The following is a 14705-nucleotide window of genomic DNA, read 5'->3' on the forward strand; positions in this document are numbered from 1 at the left end:
TCTAGATTGGTCGGCATTGTTGGCCGACCCATTGTCGGGAGCCCTGCGCGTTCTGTTGTTTTGAACCGCACTTACTACAACTATGTTTGGTGTTGTCATTGAAGCTCCTACGAGAAGCTAGGGAAAGGAGTTCGTCCATCCTTGTAGAGCTCCGCATGCAAGGATAAGGCTGAGTACTCTGAAAGGTCGCCCGGTATCCCAGAGTCACCGTTCTAGACACCTCATCCAGGTGCCATTGAGCTTTCGGCACGGTTTTCACACCTCCGCTTGGGGGTTAATTCCTTCGGGACCACCCCTGGACAATTATCCGCGACTGCCTATTTATTTTTGTAACCATATTCAGCAGAAACCCTTGGTACAGGGACCCTCTATCCGCAACCCGGGGCGGATTTTAATAAACCCTATTTTATTCATTCGCCTTAATATGTATATTTATAATCAAGATAATTTCAATAAAATATGTGTCAAATATATTTCTAGAATACAAAACAGAACTAGAGTAATCCCCGACAACTCTTGAGTTTGAATCTGTTTAGTAGAATTGAGATATTAAAGTTCGTTACATCTTTCGTTTTTATTATTCACCAGCCTATTCGCAAATTAATCAAAGTTGTTTATTATTTTTTTTCTGACTTCAAAATACCCATTAAACGTGATCATAGCTTAAAAGTTAAAATAAGAAATAAGGAAAATTCAATAGATTAAGGAAGACCGAAATAGGAAAGTTTACTGCAGTTTTTAAAGAAAGAAAGGCAGGACAGATAATATAGATGGAAAGAATATAAAGCATAGATTGTAATTCCAGTCACAAACTGAGAGGTCAGGTAGATGTAGGCAAGCCTAATTTTGTCGTCCAAACAGACGTTTCCCAGATTTAAAGACAAAGTTCCTAAAGAAGCTGAATAATAACAATAGGAGCAAGCGAAATCGTTATGAAGTACCGAAGAATGTCGAGTTTAACCCGAAGGTCTATGCTTGAAAATTTCCCATGAATTTTTCAACCGCTGCTCTACGGGAAAGAACTCAAGATTCGTTCGGTGCTTCTTATCATTAAGCCGTACCTTATAACAACTCTTGCATTGTTGTGGAGTGTTCCCGCTATGTTATATTGGGCGCGAAGCGCGAGTTTTATGATAAGAATGTGTTTCTCAAAACGAAGGAGTTTTGAGAAACATTTATCATTTTATTTTTTTGAGAAACATTTATCGAACGCGAAACGCAAGAAAGAGATATTATCGAGCGAGGAGCGCGACAACCATTAGTTGCGCGCCCAAGGCGCGCTCGATGTGCCCGCCCATGAGTGGAATACGACCTCGCCGAGTCAAGTGAACTTTAAATTTGGACTCAGCGACCCTGAAAACATATAACCACTTTGCTTTCTGGGTGTTTCCATGAATGTTCCAACTTTTATCATTTTGTTGAGGTTAAGAACGAAATGCGACCTGACCGAGTCAAATTAACCCAGGATTCGGATTCAGCGATCCCATAAACGTATAGAAATGTTTATCTCGTTTGGTGGACAAGACCTTTTTTGGGATGCCTGTGTAATTACTAGCTTTTAGCGAAATTTCATCAAATTCTTAACATTTAGAATTTTTCATTTTTAAGACTTATTTCTTCCAAATTCCGCTAGCCTTCGATTCAATGTTCAAATTCTACTTTAAAGTTAGAATATTAATCAGGGTTAAGTATTTTGTAACTGAAATAATTTTTTTAACTTTAATGTTTCAATTAATTATTTGTAGCACACTAGCCGTCCAACAAGACGACCTCCGGCAAGACGACCCGCTCAACATAACGACGGGCGAACGCTCAACGCAACGATGTCAGAGGTCGTACCTCTGTCCCCTCCACTTTCTTCTCTGCAATTCACACGACCTAATGTTTCACTTAACACATAAGTTCGCTCTACACCGCACACGCTCTCAGCGCAGAATAGTGGGGACCGCTCACGCCGTCGTCTTGCCGGACGGTGAAAGTCCCGCGTTCGTCGTCTTATTGGACGGCTTGTGTAGTTGATTTTGTTTTTATGTTCAAGTTTTTACTAAAGAATCGATTAAATTTTTGAGCTTCACAATTTGAACAGGAGTCACAAATTAAATGAATATTTAAATTAAACATTTATCTATTCAAAATTAAATTAATTAAACTGAAATATTTTAATGGAACATTTTTAAATAGGCATAGGTTTAGGTTTTAGGTTGTTAAGGTAGGGTTCGAATTCACAGCGAGGGCAATTTTTCATATCTTTTAAGCTTTCGATTGCGTTTGTACGGACCGTACGTAAAATTGCATAATTTCAAAAATAAATTGAGTGCAATTATAATAAGTAAAATATGTTTTTTGTCAATTTATCATTATATTACATCATTTGTTTCGATCTGATGTAATGGAACGTCTACCGACGATTCTCTAAGAAGGCAAAACTGTGACTTTTGCTTGTCTTAAAGCGAGAGATTTCTAATGCAAAACTATAATTTTTGCTCCCAGAAGGAGCAAGGATTACTCAGCGAAAGTGTAACCTCTAGTCTTGCAAGACACGCAGTGTGCAATACGTGCTATATCTACAATTTCACAGAGTAAATCTTACACTTTGATGCAGTGAGGTTCACTTATTTCTTCCTAAGTGTAAGAATTAATCTGTGGTTGCACGAAAGGCTCCGTTACTGCGCCACAGAGTCATATTCCATCACTTTTCCGATTATATCTTACAACGTACTTTTTTCCGTGTATATGGCTAATTTTGAAGAGACATTTTGTTGTTCCAGCTCGATTCAGCTAATAGTAAGGCTTCTGAACTAAAATTACAAAAACGTCTTTTTTTCTTATGGAAAATACGTGTCAAACAGCATGAGGCATGCAGTATCTCTAAATATCATTTTTTAAAACAAAAAAATGAAATTATTTTTATCTGGATTCAAACAAATTTCTGTCCGATATTCATAAAAAATCGGAAAAAGATTTCCAATGCATTTTTGTACCACCCTATTGTACATTTCAAACGATTTTATCGTATTTACAGTTCTTTATTTTGTAGCGCCTGTATCACCAATACTTAATATCACCGTAAGTATATTTTTTAAAGCGAAATTTATGTATATATCAATTTTGTTTGTTTCTCAAGAAAACTTTTGCGATCATAACTATGTAAAAACCAAAGAAAATTTACTTTTAAGATTAATTTTCTACACTCTGAATAAAGTAAAGTACGTATATCTTAGTGAATAGAAGGCTCTACGGTAAAAAATTAATTTTATAAAGTTGCCATAAAATCATTAGAAAATTAAGATTAAAGAAACTTATGAAATATTAAAATAAAATGCAACAGTCTCACTTAAACTGAAAAAAACAACAATTTTTATCACTGTATCAATAACACTCTTCACAAGTTAAAATGATATTAAAACAAGGGAATAAGGTGATTTTTCAAGAAAATAGAATACTAATTATTTTAAATAAAATAAATGTGATTACTATATCATTTAAGTTTAAATTAAACTATAAATTTTTACTATTTCAGGTAAATATATCGCATTTTCAAACAAGTATATGAAATTTCAACCAAATGGTTGAATTTATACCTAAAAAGATGAGTTTTTAACTCAATTTATGAATCTTCTAACAAAGAGATAAATTGTATTTGTACTTGTATTTATTTCAGAAATCCTCTAGGGCTAATTAACCCTCTAATGAGCAGGGCATACATAATAAAATATATAATTACAAGCACTGATCGATGAAAGTTAAATGGATAGTTGAATTGATGCAGAGTTTTAAAGTACAAAAAAATGAGATAAACAATGAAGAAAGTAATTTATCAAAATAATATGATTGATATTAAGTAAATAATAAATTATGGCAGAGTAGTATATAGTAAGCTGGTTTTCACAAGGTATATTTCAATCTGGATTTAAATTATGACCCACCAATGTGTTATTTCTAAAGTGGGATTACTGACATGATATAGATGTGTAAAGACGTCATTCTGAAAGTGATATCTTGACGGCGCATTTCTTAAATTAGACGGTAATTTGTTCCAAAGACGAACACCTCTCAGAATAAATGAACGTTGCAGTTTACAGGTTCAGTGGTAAGGAATTCTTAGTAATGTCTTTTTTTCACGAAGTTTGGACTGGGAAGAGAGATTTTTGTCTACAAAATGGAAAAAGTTGTGAAGATACTGAGAAGCTTCATTTATCACGACTAATTACATCAAGTTATCCATAAAGAATTTTCTTCTCTTCGCTACATTCAAAAATCCAGATTTTTCTCTAAATTGTGTTATGTGTTCACTCTTAGGAATATTGTAAATAAATCTGATGCATGCATTGAGGGAACGCTCAAGTTTCAAATTAAAGTAATCAGTAATCCTATTTAGTTGCTGAAACATTCGAAAATTTTTCCAAGATAGTTCATAGATCATATTCTTCCAAGACAATTTTTGATTTAGTATTAAGCCCAGATCTGAAACCGAATCGACAAAGGGGATGTTAAGTCCATTCACCTGTAATGGAGGTAGGATGACTAGTTTCTGAGAGGAGGGAGATGTTGAGAGCTCTAAAATAATTGCCTTTGTTTTACTAGGGTTGAGAGCTAAACAATTTTCCACAGCCCAAAGGGCCACAGAATCAATGTCTTCCTGTATGCAACTTAGCAATCGATCCAGAAAGAAAATAGGTTCCGAAATGTATAACTTAAAATCATCCGCATATTCATGAAAATTACAGTATTTAAGTTCACCTCCAAGATCAGAAGTATAAAGACCCAGTCCGATGACTTACCCTTGCTAGTAGTTACTTTGTGTGATCGATTACTTAAATAAGAAGCAAACTATTTAATGACTGTGTTTGAAATTTAAAAATATTTTATTTTAAATAATAAGCCTTGATGGCCCACCATATCAAATGCCTTAGAGAAATCGAATAAGACAAGGACCGTAATTTCCCTTCTATCCATAGCCAGTTTAATATCAGTAGTAACTACAAGTGACGTAGAAAAAGTGCTGTGTCCTGCACGAAAGCCGGACTGTAGGGGATCAATAAGATTGTTGGAATTTGTGTAATCCGTTAATTGGTGATTAACAATACATTCCAATGGTTTAGTGATTTCATTTAAAATGGAAATAGGGCGAAAATCTTTGGATGAGGTAGGGTTGGAAACTTTTGGAATTGGTCTAATAACACCCGTTTTCCATGGATCAGGAAATATTCTAACCTGAAGGGAAGATTTGTAAATGTGCAGGGGACCCGAAAAATAACCGGAAGTGATAAGCGGATCATTTTAATGGAAATTTCATTAATCCTCATTGCATTCGATTTGACCTCATTTAGTTTTTTCAAAAGAAATTTAGGACAGTAGTCCGAAAAAAAGTTAGTGTCATCAAAATAAGTTGGGGGAGTATTTGCAAGAGTACATGAAACTGACCCAGACAACGGAAGGTTTGTAAAGGTACCCTGGAAGATCGAAGAAACGTTAAAATTCCCTATAGAAGGTCACGGAATAATCGCAATAGTTTTTTTTTTTTGCAACGGTCAAAAGTCAAAAAAATAAGACGTATAACTTCTGTTGAATGCTACACTTCAAACGCATCATATGTAAGTAGCAGTCAACAGGCGTTGTAGGTCTTATATATTTTTTTAACATTTTACCGCAGCAAAATAAAATACTGCGATCACTCCGTGAGTTTCCAATGGACAATTCAACGTAGAATCCGAATTTCAACAATTTAAAAGTGGATTTTGCTGTTTTTTTTTTGTTTTAAAAAGGAACCGAATGGGACCCAATGAGGTCTTTACGGGTACTTTGTAGAGGCTCAATTCGGTTGCTTCGGTCCGCCAGGGTATTTAAGAGAGCATTAGAAGAAAAAACGAGTCTGGAGAAGCACGCTTGTAAGGCATCAACCCCAAATGTCTTAAAAGGAGCCACACATTCTCATTTTTGTTTCTGTTTTTTATCAAATTTAAGTTGTATTCATTATGGGCATCACGGATTTCGGTTTGTACAAGGTTCCTAATCTTCCGGAATTCAACTTGGATCGCCGTATTGATCGTTCTTTTCGCCAATCTACATTAATTATCACGTTCTTTCATCAATATTCTAATGCCAGAGGTGATCCAGTGGCAAAATTTTTTTACAAAGTGAAGAACGTGTAGAGGCGCAAATTTATCATAAGCTGAGGTCAAAAATGATGACATTAAGGTGGTCTTTGTATTAAAATTCTGATCAAAATAAATTTTTTCCCATTCATATGTTGTAAGGTGGTCAATGAAGTCAGGTTCATCTATGTTTTAGAGATTGCTTATCAAAGTGCTCATTAAAGGAAATGGGATGCTGAAAATAAGAAGAAACCTTTTCGAGATCATCCACTACCACAAGATCTATCAGCGAACTAGATCAGTCTGTATGATGGGCAGATGTATGGCGAACTGTTGAGAGTCCTGATGCATGAACAAAACCTTAATATTTTAAGGACCTTTTATGGACCTTAATTATTTAGTTTGGCTGGTCGTTGAGTTTAGATTAGTATTGAAATCACCGGTAATGATAATGTTATTGTAATTGGGAATATGTGCAGAAATTTCTGACTCTAGATCACTTCCAAAGGAGGCCTTTGGCGCTTTATAAAGAACTCCTACCAAAGCACTATCTGCTGTAGATCCAACCTCAATAAAATGAAACTCAGTTGACGGATGAGTTGATAATGGAGTCACTCCTACCACAGCACCCTGAGACTATCGTGTAGATAAAGGCAGATTCCATACCCTCTCCTTGCATCTCTGTCTCTCCGAAATAGGTGAAACTTTTTAAGAGCAACTGAACTGGAGGGATCCCAGTAACAAGCGTTGAATTCAGAAAAAAAGAATTTGTATTTCTATGAATACGCGATTTTTCCTCTGTCTAAAAATCCCCCAACGGGAACAGAAAAAGTGCAAATCCTATTCCTTTCAATCGACTTAGTAAAATTTAACGAAAGCACTTATTTAACCTATTTTTCATTAATAGATCTTTTTATAACTTATAGATTCGAAAAATATTCAAATTTATATTTATTTATAGTTTAATAATTTATTTAAACGTCTTAAAAAATATATATCTCTGTGAGGTGCGTTACTGGTACAATTAGAAGGAATTAAATATATTGCAAACACGTTCTCTTTGGGAGAATAAAAAACTGTGTGGCGGTCGCTATGGAAATAGAAGTGAATAACTTTACGAGGAATCTTATTCATATAGTGGCATTTTAGATAAATGGAAAAATCGCGCATTCAAAATAATAGAATAATCTTCACTTTTGCGCTGAAATCTGAAACTATTAATTTTTCTCTATTCTACGCTTATTACCGGGATAGTTAGAACTCAGACAAGTCTCAGAAACAGCTATAATGAGATAGAACTGCGGGATAAAATAATGCTTAAATTCTGGATAATGAGCCAAGAGAGACTGAGCATTCACGTAGGAAATCGATAGAGTATTCATTGAGATAGTAAGTTATATACATTAGAGGTAACTGAATAGCAAAAATGAAGCTCAAGGTAAAGTAACTTCTGGCAAATGTAGATAAGAGAGTGATGCAACAGTGTCTCTCTACGAAAACAAACGTGCTTCCAAATAACATCTGATGTCTTACGTAATATACCTAAGTGAGACAAAAATCAGTATCAATTACTAATAAAATAAGAACAGTATTGCCTATATAAAAGAAGCTGCATAGTAATAATAAATAATCAAGACTAAGATAATATTTAACAGATATGTCGGTGGGAAAATACATTGATAAAGTACAGCCGAAAACAAACCCAAATCGAAGAAAGCCTGATAGCTATTTCAGTTCAGCAACATGTTGAAGTGAGGTAAGCTGAATCCTAGGGGACCCATCCTCTTTTCGACAGAAAATCTTCCCCACTGCAAGGCAAAGGTACTTGATTTTTTTCTGCCTCCTGAGTTCGAGGGCCATAGCGTAGACCTTTCGATTGATGGGCGTCAGTTCTCCCGAATGAAAATAAGATGTTTTTCATTTCTGCCCAGCCAATGTTAACCCAAGAGAAATTCCTTTTCTTAATTCGGTGCTGGATGAAATTTTCCCTTATGCTCTGTCGAATAAATTTAGCGACAAAAATAGGGGCCAGCAAAGGTTTGGATGGTATCACCTTACGAATCCGGCCAGAATTTACGATATCCTCCTTGGCGGACCGAAGGAACCGAATGGAGCCTCTACAAAGTACCCGTAAAGACCCCATTGGGTCGTCATTCGGTTCCTTTTTAAAAAACTCGAAAAAACAGCAAAATCAACTTTTAAATTGTTCAAATTCGGATTCTACGTTAAAATTCCCTATAGAAAATCACGGAATAATCGCAATAGTTTTTTTTTTCAACGGTGAAACGTTTAAAAAATATAAGACTTATAAACGCCTGTTGACTAGTACTTACAGACGACGCGTTTGAAATGTAGCAGTAAAGAGGCGTTATACCTCTTATATTTTTTAAAACTTTTCACCGTTGCAAAAAAAATATTGCGACTATTCTGTGACCTTCTATACGGAATCTTAACATAGAATCCGAAATTCAACAACTTGAAAGTCGATTTTGCTGTTTTTTCAAGTTTTTTTTTAAAAAGGAACCGAGTGGGGACCCAATGGGGTCATTACGGGTACTTTGTAGAGGTCCCATTCGGTTCCTTTGGTCCGCCAGGGCTCCATAAGACAAAGTACTTCTAGCGCCGAAACGATTGAAGAAATCAATGTCGTAAGGTCCTTGTTTGATTTCATTGGTAATCCGTGAACTTCAAGGGGTGTTTGAAGAGCAGCTTGCTCCTGATTGTTGAGGGAGGTTTCGAGGGAGGCGATCTTGGATTTAAGTGATGCAGCCTCTAGCTTCACAGTCTTTAATTGTTCATCGTTATCTGTTAAATTAACCTCAAGTTTGTCGATCAGTTCAGCATTCTTCGAGATGTCGGTCTTCATATCATTAATTGATGCTTTAATGTCAGAAATCCATTCTAGTTTTTTTCGCTCGAATTCTTTAAAAAAATGTTGAACTGTCCTGAGCCTGCCCTACCGCAACCTTCTGTGCATCCATGACGGCAAGGCGTATTGCCTCTACATGGTCGGTTGGCAGGGTCCCAGCGATTTCGCACGTGGGAGTGGAGGATATCTAGGATTGAGCAGTCTGTCTAGATTCAACGTATCCGAAACGTATTTTTGTCCGGGAGCCAGGAACCGTTTAGTCCGCGGAAATAGGTCCCCGGAACGTTTTTAATGGATATTGGGCAGAATGGTCTCCTGAATCCAACGGTATAGGTGCTTTCGCGAACTTAGGTCGTTCTCGAGATATTGTTAATTAAACATTTTTACATAACTTATGCTATATCTTGAAAAATTATCGACATATTAGGAAATTATTTCTTGAAACTGTTAGGTCTTATTAAAATAAACAATTTTATCATGTGCAATTTTTTGTCTGCCGCATAGTTTTTGCAAAAAACGCAAAAAAATTATAATAATTGATTTTTATGCATTGTTTATGGGTCGTTTGAAGATTTGTCTTCAGAATTAGTTTGATTGTGTTAAGACGCATGAAATTTCTTTGGCACATTTTTGCATCTGATTGATACTTTATATAAAAAAACCGCAAACAAGATTTGCAACCAGGTTTCTTTGAACCCGATTGTAGCCGACATTTATTAAAATTTTCACACTTTGTTTTCTTATTCTGCTAAAGAAACCATAGAGGAAAAAAGTTGGTCTAAGACTTTTTCCGTATCTCGAATAGTTTATTTAAAAATAAAAGAATAAAGTTAAAGGGAAACATATCGTGAAATATCAACAGGGGGAGCAAATATTAACCGATTTTTATCTATCTTTTTTTTTTATTTTTTCGAAATAATATAACGAGGCTAATTCAGCCTATTGAAATTAGATTAATTAATATTGTACAAAATTTTGATTTTCTCCGCTGGCTCCAATTTCAAACAATGGGAAGGGCAGGCAAGGCAAGAAAGCGTCCACTCGAGCGGCACTAATCAGCTAGCCATGGGGAACCGCACTAAGAAAGCAAAAGGTCCAAATATCTTACCATTGTTTCAAGAGTGTTGATTGAGAAAAATCAAAGTTGTGTACAATATTAATTAATCTAATTTCAATAGGCTGACTTTTCCTCGTTATACATTATTTCGAGAAAATCAAAAAAAAGATTGAAAAAAATCGGTTAATATTTACTACCCCTGTTAATATTTAACGATATATTTTCCTTTAACTTAATTTTTTTATTTTTAAATAAACTATTCGAAATACGGAAAAAAGTCTTAGACAAAATTTTTCCCTCTATGGTTTCTTTAGCAGAATGAGAATACAAAATGTGAAAATTTTAATAAATGTCGGCTACAATCGGGTTAAAAAAAAACCTTGTTGCAAATCTTTTTTGCGGTTTTTTAAAATAAACTATCAATCGAAAACGCAAGGACGCGCCAAAAACATGTCCGACACATGCGACATAACGTGCAAAAAATGTCTACTAAAATTGTCTACGAAAATGCTAAATATCCAGCACAAAAATTAATTTGTTATAAAGTATCAACAACAAAGTCATATTTTAACCGAATACTTGAATTTGCAACTGAAAATTTATATTTTTTAACCAAAGTGATGAGTTTTTAAATGACATGATCAATCTTGAACTAAAAGAAGTGGTTTATAAAGAACTTGCAGATGTGTTTAAGTTGTATAATTTTTGTTCACTAATTCTTTTCGTAGCCTATGTCGTTTTAAAAAAAAAAAAATTTCAATTTTAATAATATTTTCACGATTCAAACAAAAACTACGCATCCGATGAAAAAACTATTTAAAAAACTGTGTACCTCTTTTTCAGTTGAACAACTTTTATCTTTTCATTTTTTTTATTTTGTGTGGCTTGTCCAAAAATCGAATATTTGTTACATTTTAATGTGCAAAATGAAGTTTTTTGTCTTGAAAGAATCAGAATCAGAGATGCAGAGCCTCGGAAGTTTGGGCGCGCGTTTATCAGGTCTTTGTGCTTTAAGCTCACACACGTTTGTACCATGCGCTTAATTATTTATTCTAATGTCATGCTAAAAATAGGTACCTTTTGATAAATCTGTTAATGAATATGTAATACAAATTCTAACTAAACCTTCTTTGTCAATTTTCATCCGATGAGGCTCTGGTTGATACCAAGAGAATTTGAATTTTAGTCAAGTTAGTCAATTTTTCCAGTATATGAGCCTCTAATTCATTATATCATTAGTAAAATAGTATTGACAAACTCTTCCATCATTGACGGCTTCGCCCTTGATTATATGCATTTATAAGATTTATTTCACCATGTTTCCAGAAATTGCACTCCCATTATCTACTCCGCCCTCCCTTATACAAGGTCAGTGTTTTGAGAAATTCAATTGGTTAAAATGTGAATAAATTTAATTTCGAGATTGATGCCCCTGAGTTACCTGAAGATCTACCGCTTATACTTTACTATAATCCGGGAAAATGGAAAATGTTCTATGTCTGCTAACTGTGTAATGTAGACCGCTACCCCTCACAAGGCCGCACTTCTGCCGCCGAACCTGGTCAGCGCGTTTCCTTTGTACTTAATGAAGACTGAGCTACGAAAATTAAAAAAGTTTCGATTCAGCACTTGTTAATTTAGAAATAAGATATTCGACATCTGTGGATTATAACGATTCCAACCATATTTTATTTGTATAAAAACGTTAAAATTTTAATCTACTATCGGCGAGAAAATTCGAGTCCTCTGGCTTTGACGTTGAATAAGTATGTGAAGAAAAAATGGTATGTTAATGAAAGAGGTGTCATTTTAAAGGTGCAAATGTTGTACGTTAATGAGCCGAAAAGTAATATTCCAAAAAATTATTTGTAGCTTACAGATCTGAAAATCTGATGAAAAGTACGGAAATTTGATACCTTTTAAAAACAGTGAACTTTGAAGCATAGTTTTTTATAAAAAATAATAGGAAAAATCTGAAAAGAATCATGGTGGTACATTAAATATTTCTGAACAGATTGCCGTCGAAAAATTTGCAAAATATAAATAATTGTTCGTTTTTTGTAAATAAATATGCGAACGCACTATATTCAGTTCTAATCAAGATAATGAAGTGATTTAAATTGGAGGAAGTTAGTTGAACTATCTGCAATAATTTACAATTTGAAGAAAGTATGTGCTTCTTGTTGTCTTCGTTCAAATCGCGATATTTGAAGTCAGTTTTTTATATAGAAAAGAAAGTGCGAGAGCCCAGTGTGGTGCCGTTTTCTCAGGGGATCGACCTCGGTTTTCCTCAACACAGGGAAAGGGTTTGAAGGCCAGAGTGAGGCTCGGAGGCACAAGTTGGGTAGATCGGGCTGAGGAAAACCGAGGACGATCCCCTGAAAAAAGGTACCACGCTGGGCTCTCAAACTTGCTTTCCTATATAAAAAACTGACTACAAATATCGCAATTTGTACAAAGACAACAAGAAGCACATACTTTCTTCAAATTGTAAATTATTACAGATAGTTCAACTAACTCCCTCCAATTCAAATCACTTCATTATCATCATTAGAACTTAAGGTAGGTCGCTCGCATATTTATTCACAAAAAACGAACAACACCTTTAAAATGATACCTCTTTCATTAGCCTACCATTTTTTTTCACATACTTATTCAACGTCAAAACCAGAGGACTCAAATTTTCTCGCCGATAGTACACAGTAAAATTTTTCCGAATATAGTCGGGCAGCTTAAAATCCAAATGGGTCCTAAATTTTTCCGATTATAGAGTAGGAAATATTGCCGACATTTAGTTGGAAATTTTTCCCACTGTTTTTCCCGACTATTTTTCCAAGAATTACCATGAAAAGAGAAGAAAATATTGCCGATATTTAGTTGGAAATTTTGCCTATTGTTTGTTAGGAGAAATTTCCAAATCTATAAGGAAAAATTTCCGATCGTTAGGATTTTAAAATACCCGACTATTTTCGAAAGAATTACCAAGGAAAGTGTAGGAAATATTGCCGATATTTAGTCAGAAGTTTTGCCCACTCTTTGGGAGGAGATATATTCAAACTATTAGGGAAAAATCCGATTCATAAGATTTTAATATTCCCGGCTATTTTCGAAAAAATGACCAAGGAGGTAATTGGATATATTTCCAGCTATAAATAGACATTTTTTCTCCTAATGTAGTTTGTTAAGTGGTTCCCTAAACTTTTTGAGACTCGTTCTATAAGTAATGAAATTTATCATACTTCTAATTATGAAATATTTTCACAAAAGTTTCGATTTTATACACTGATTAGGAAATTTAACTACACATTTAATGACAAAAAATGAAATATTTTGAGAGTTTTATCCGCTTAGGGAAAATTTTTGCCGAATCGCAAGGTATACAAATTTACAGAAGAGTTTGGATTTTAAATAAATTTAAAAAGTTTCTAATATTGTTTTTTTTTTGTGTTTATGAAAAATATCGTACACAGAATAAAGTATCTGATTAGAATATTTCTTTGATTCACAGAAATGATAGCGCAGAATATGGCCGAAGAAATATTTCTGCAGTGCAAAGATATATTTTTTTTATTTCTAAAGAACACAATGACGAAGGCAATTGAATATTTACTTAACACTGGGAAATATTCGTTGAAATAGAGAAATATGTCATCAACTGTAAGAAAAAGCTCTCGGACATGAAGAGTGTTCGCTTTAACGTCAAGAAGTATAACCTAAATTCAAAAATATGTTTATTACATATAACTAAATATTTCTTGGCTTTATAAAAAAAAATGTTTATTGAAAGAATTGATTCGTTGTTTCAAATAAACGTACCATAAATTGACGGAAATACTTCTTTAAAATAATGAATTATTGCTTTAGAGGAATAAGTTTTTTTTGTACTAAGAAGCAACATTTTGTTTATATAAAATAATTAATAAAATTAAATAAATATGGATTGATTGAAAATACGATAGTACTTTCTGTGGGAAATTAGTGATTTGTACCAAAGATGTGATGCTTAATACAATGAAAAATGTTTTCAAATTAAACAAACATTTTTGAAATGCAAATAAATATTTATTGATATAACCAAGTTTATGCTAAGTTTAGAGGTATTTATGAAACAAATAATAAATAATTGCGAGTATTTTGTCTTTCAATATTAAAAGTCCTCAGTTTAAAGTGAATACATTTATTACATTTGTAAACATCATATTAAAATAAAAAATGCCTAACGCTACGGGGTTTCGAAAACCTACACCTATACCAAAATCTATCGCCTAGCAGTCGGTAGTCTTAACCATTGCGCTAAACCCACGAATTGAAACTCGATGAAAAAACCATTCTCATAAGCTACACCTCAAAACAATTAAAACGTGTAATTTTCCCGTTGTAGACTATTTTCGGATTAATGTCCAAAAGCACTCTGGAACAAAAAAGTTTCAATACAATTATTTGATAATCAGATACTTAAATAAGATGATAAGCCAACATGTTCAAAAATAGAGGACAAGCCAACCCACCCCCCAAAAAGTTTCAATCTTCAGCGAAAGAAAATACGTATTTTTTGTGTGTTGAAATTCGAATATTAACAGGTGCCATCGGGTACTTCAAAATACAATTTAATTAACATGGGGAAATTAAATTTTTCGAAAAATTCAACCAATGTTCCAGGGTGTCATAGAAAAGTACTAACTTT

This window comes from Belonocnema kinseyi, chromosome 1 (genome assembly GCF_010883055.1).
Source record: "Belonocnema kinseyi isolate 2016_QV_RU_SX_M_011 chromosome 1, B_treatae_v1, whole genome shotgun sequence".
Lineage (NCBI taxonomy): Eukaryota > Metazoa > Arthropoda > Insecta > Hymenoptera > Cynipidae > Belonocnema > Belonocnema kinseyi.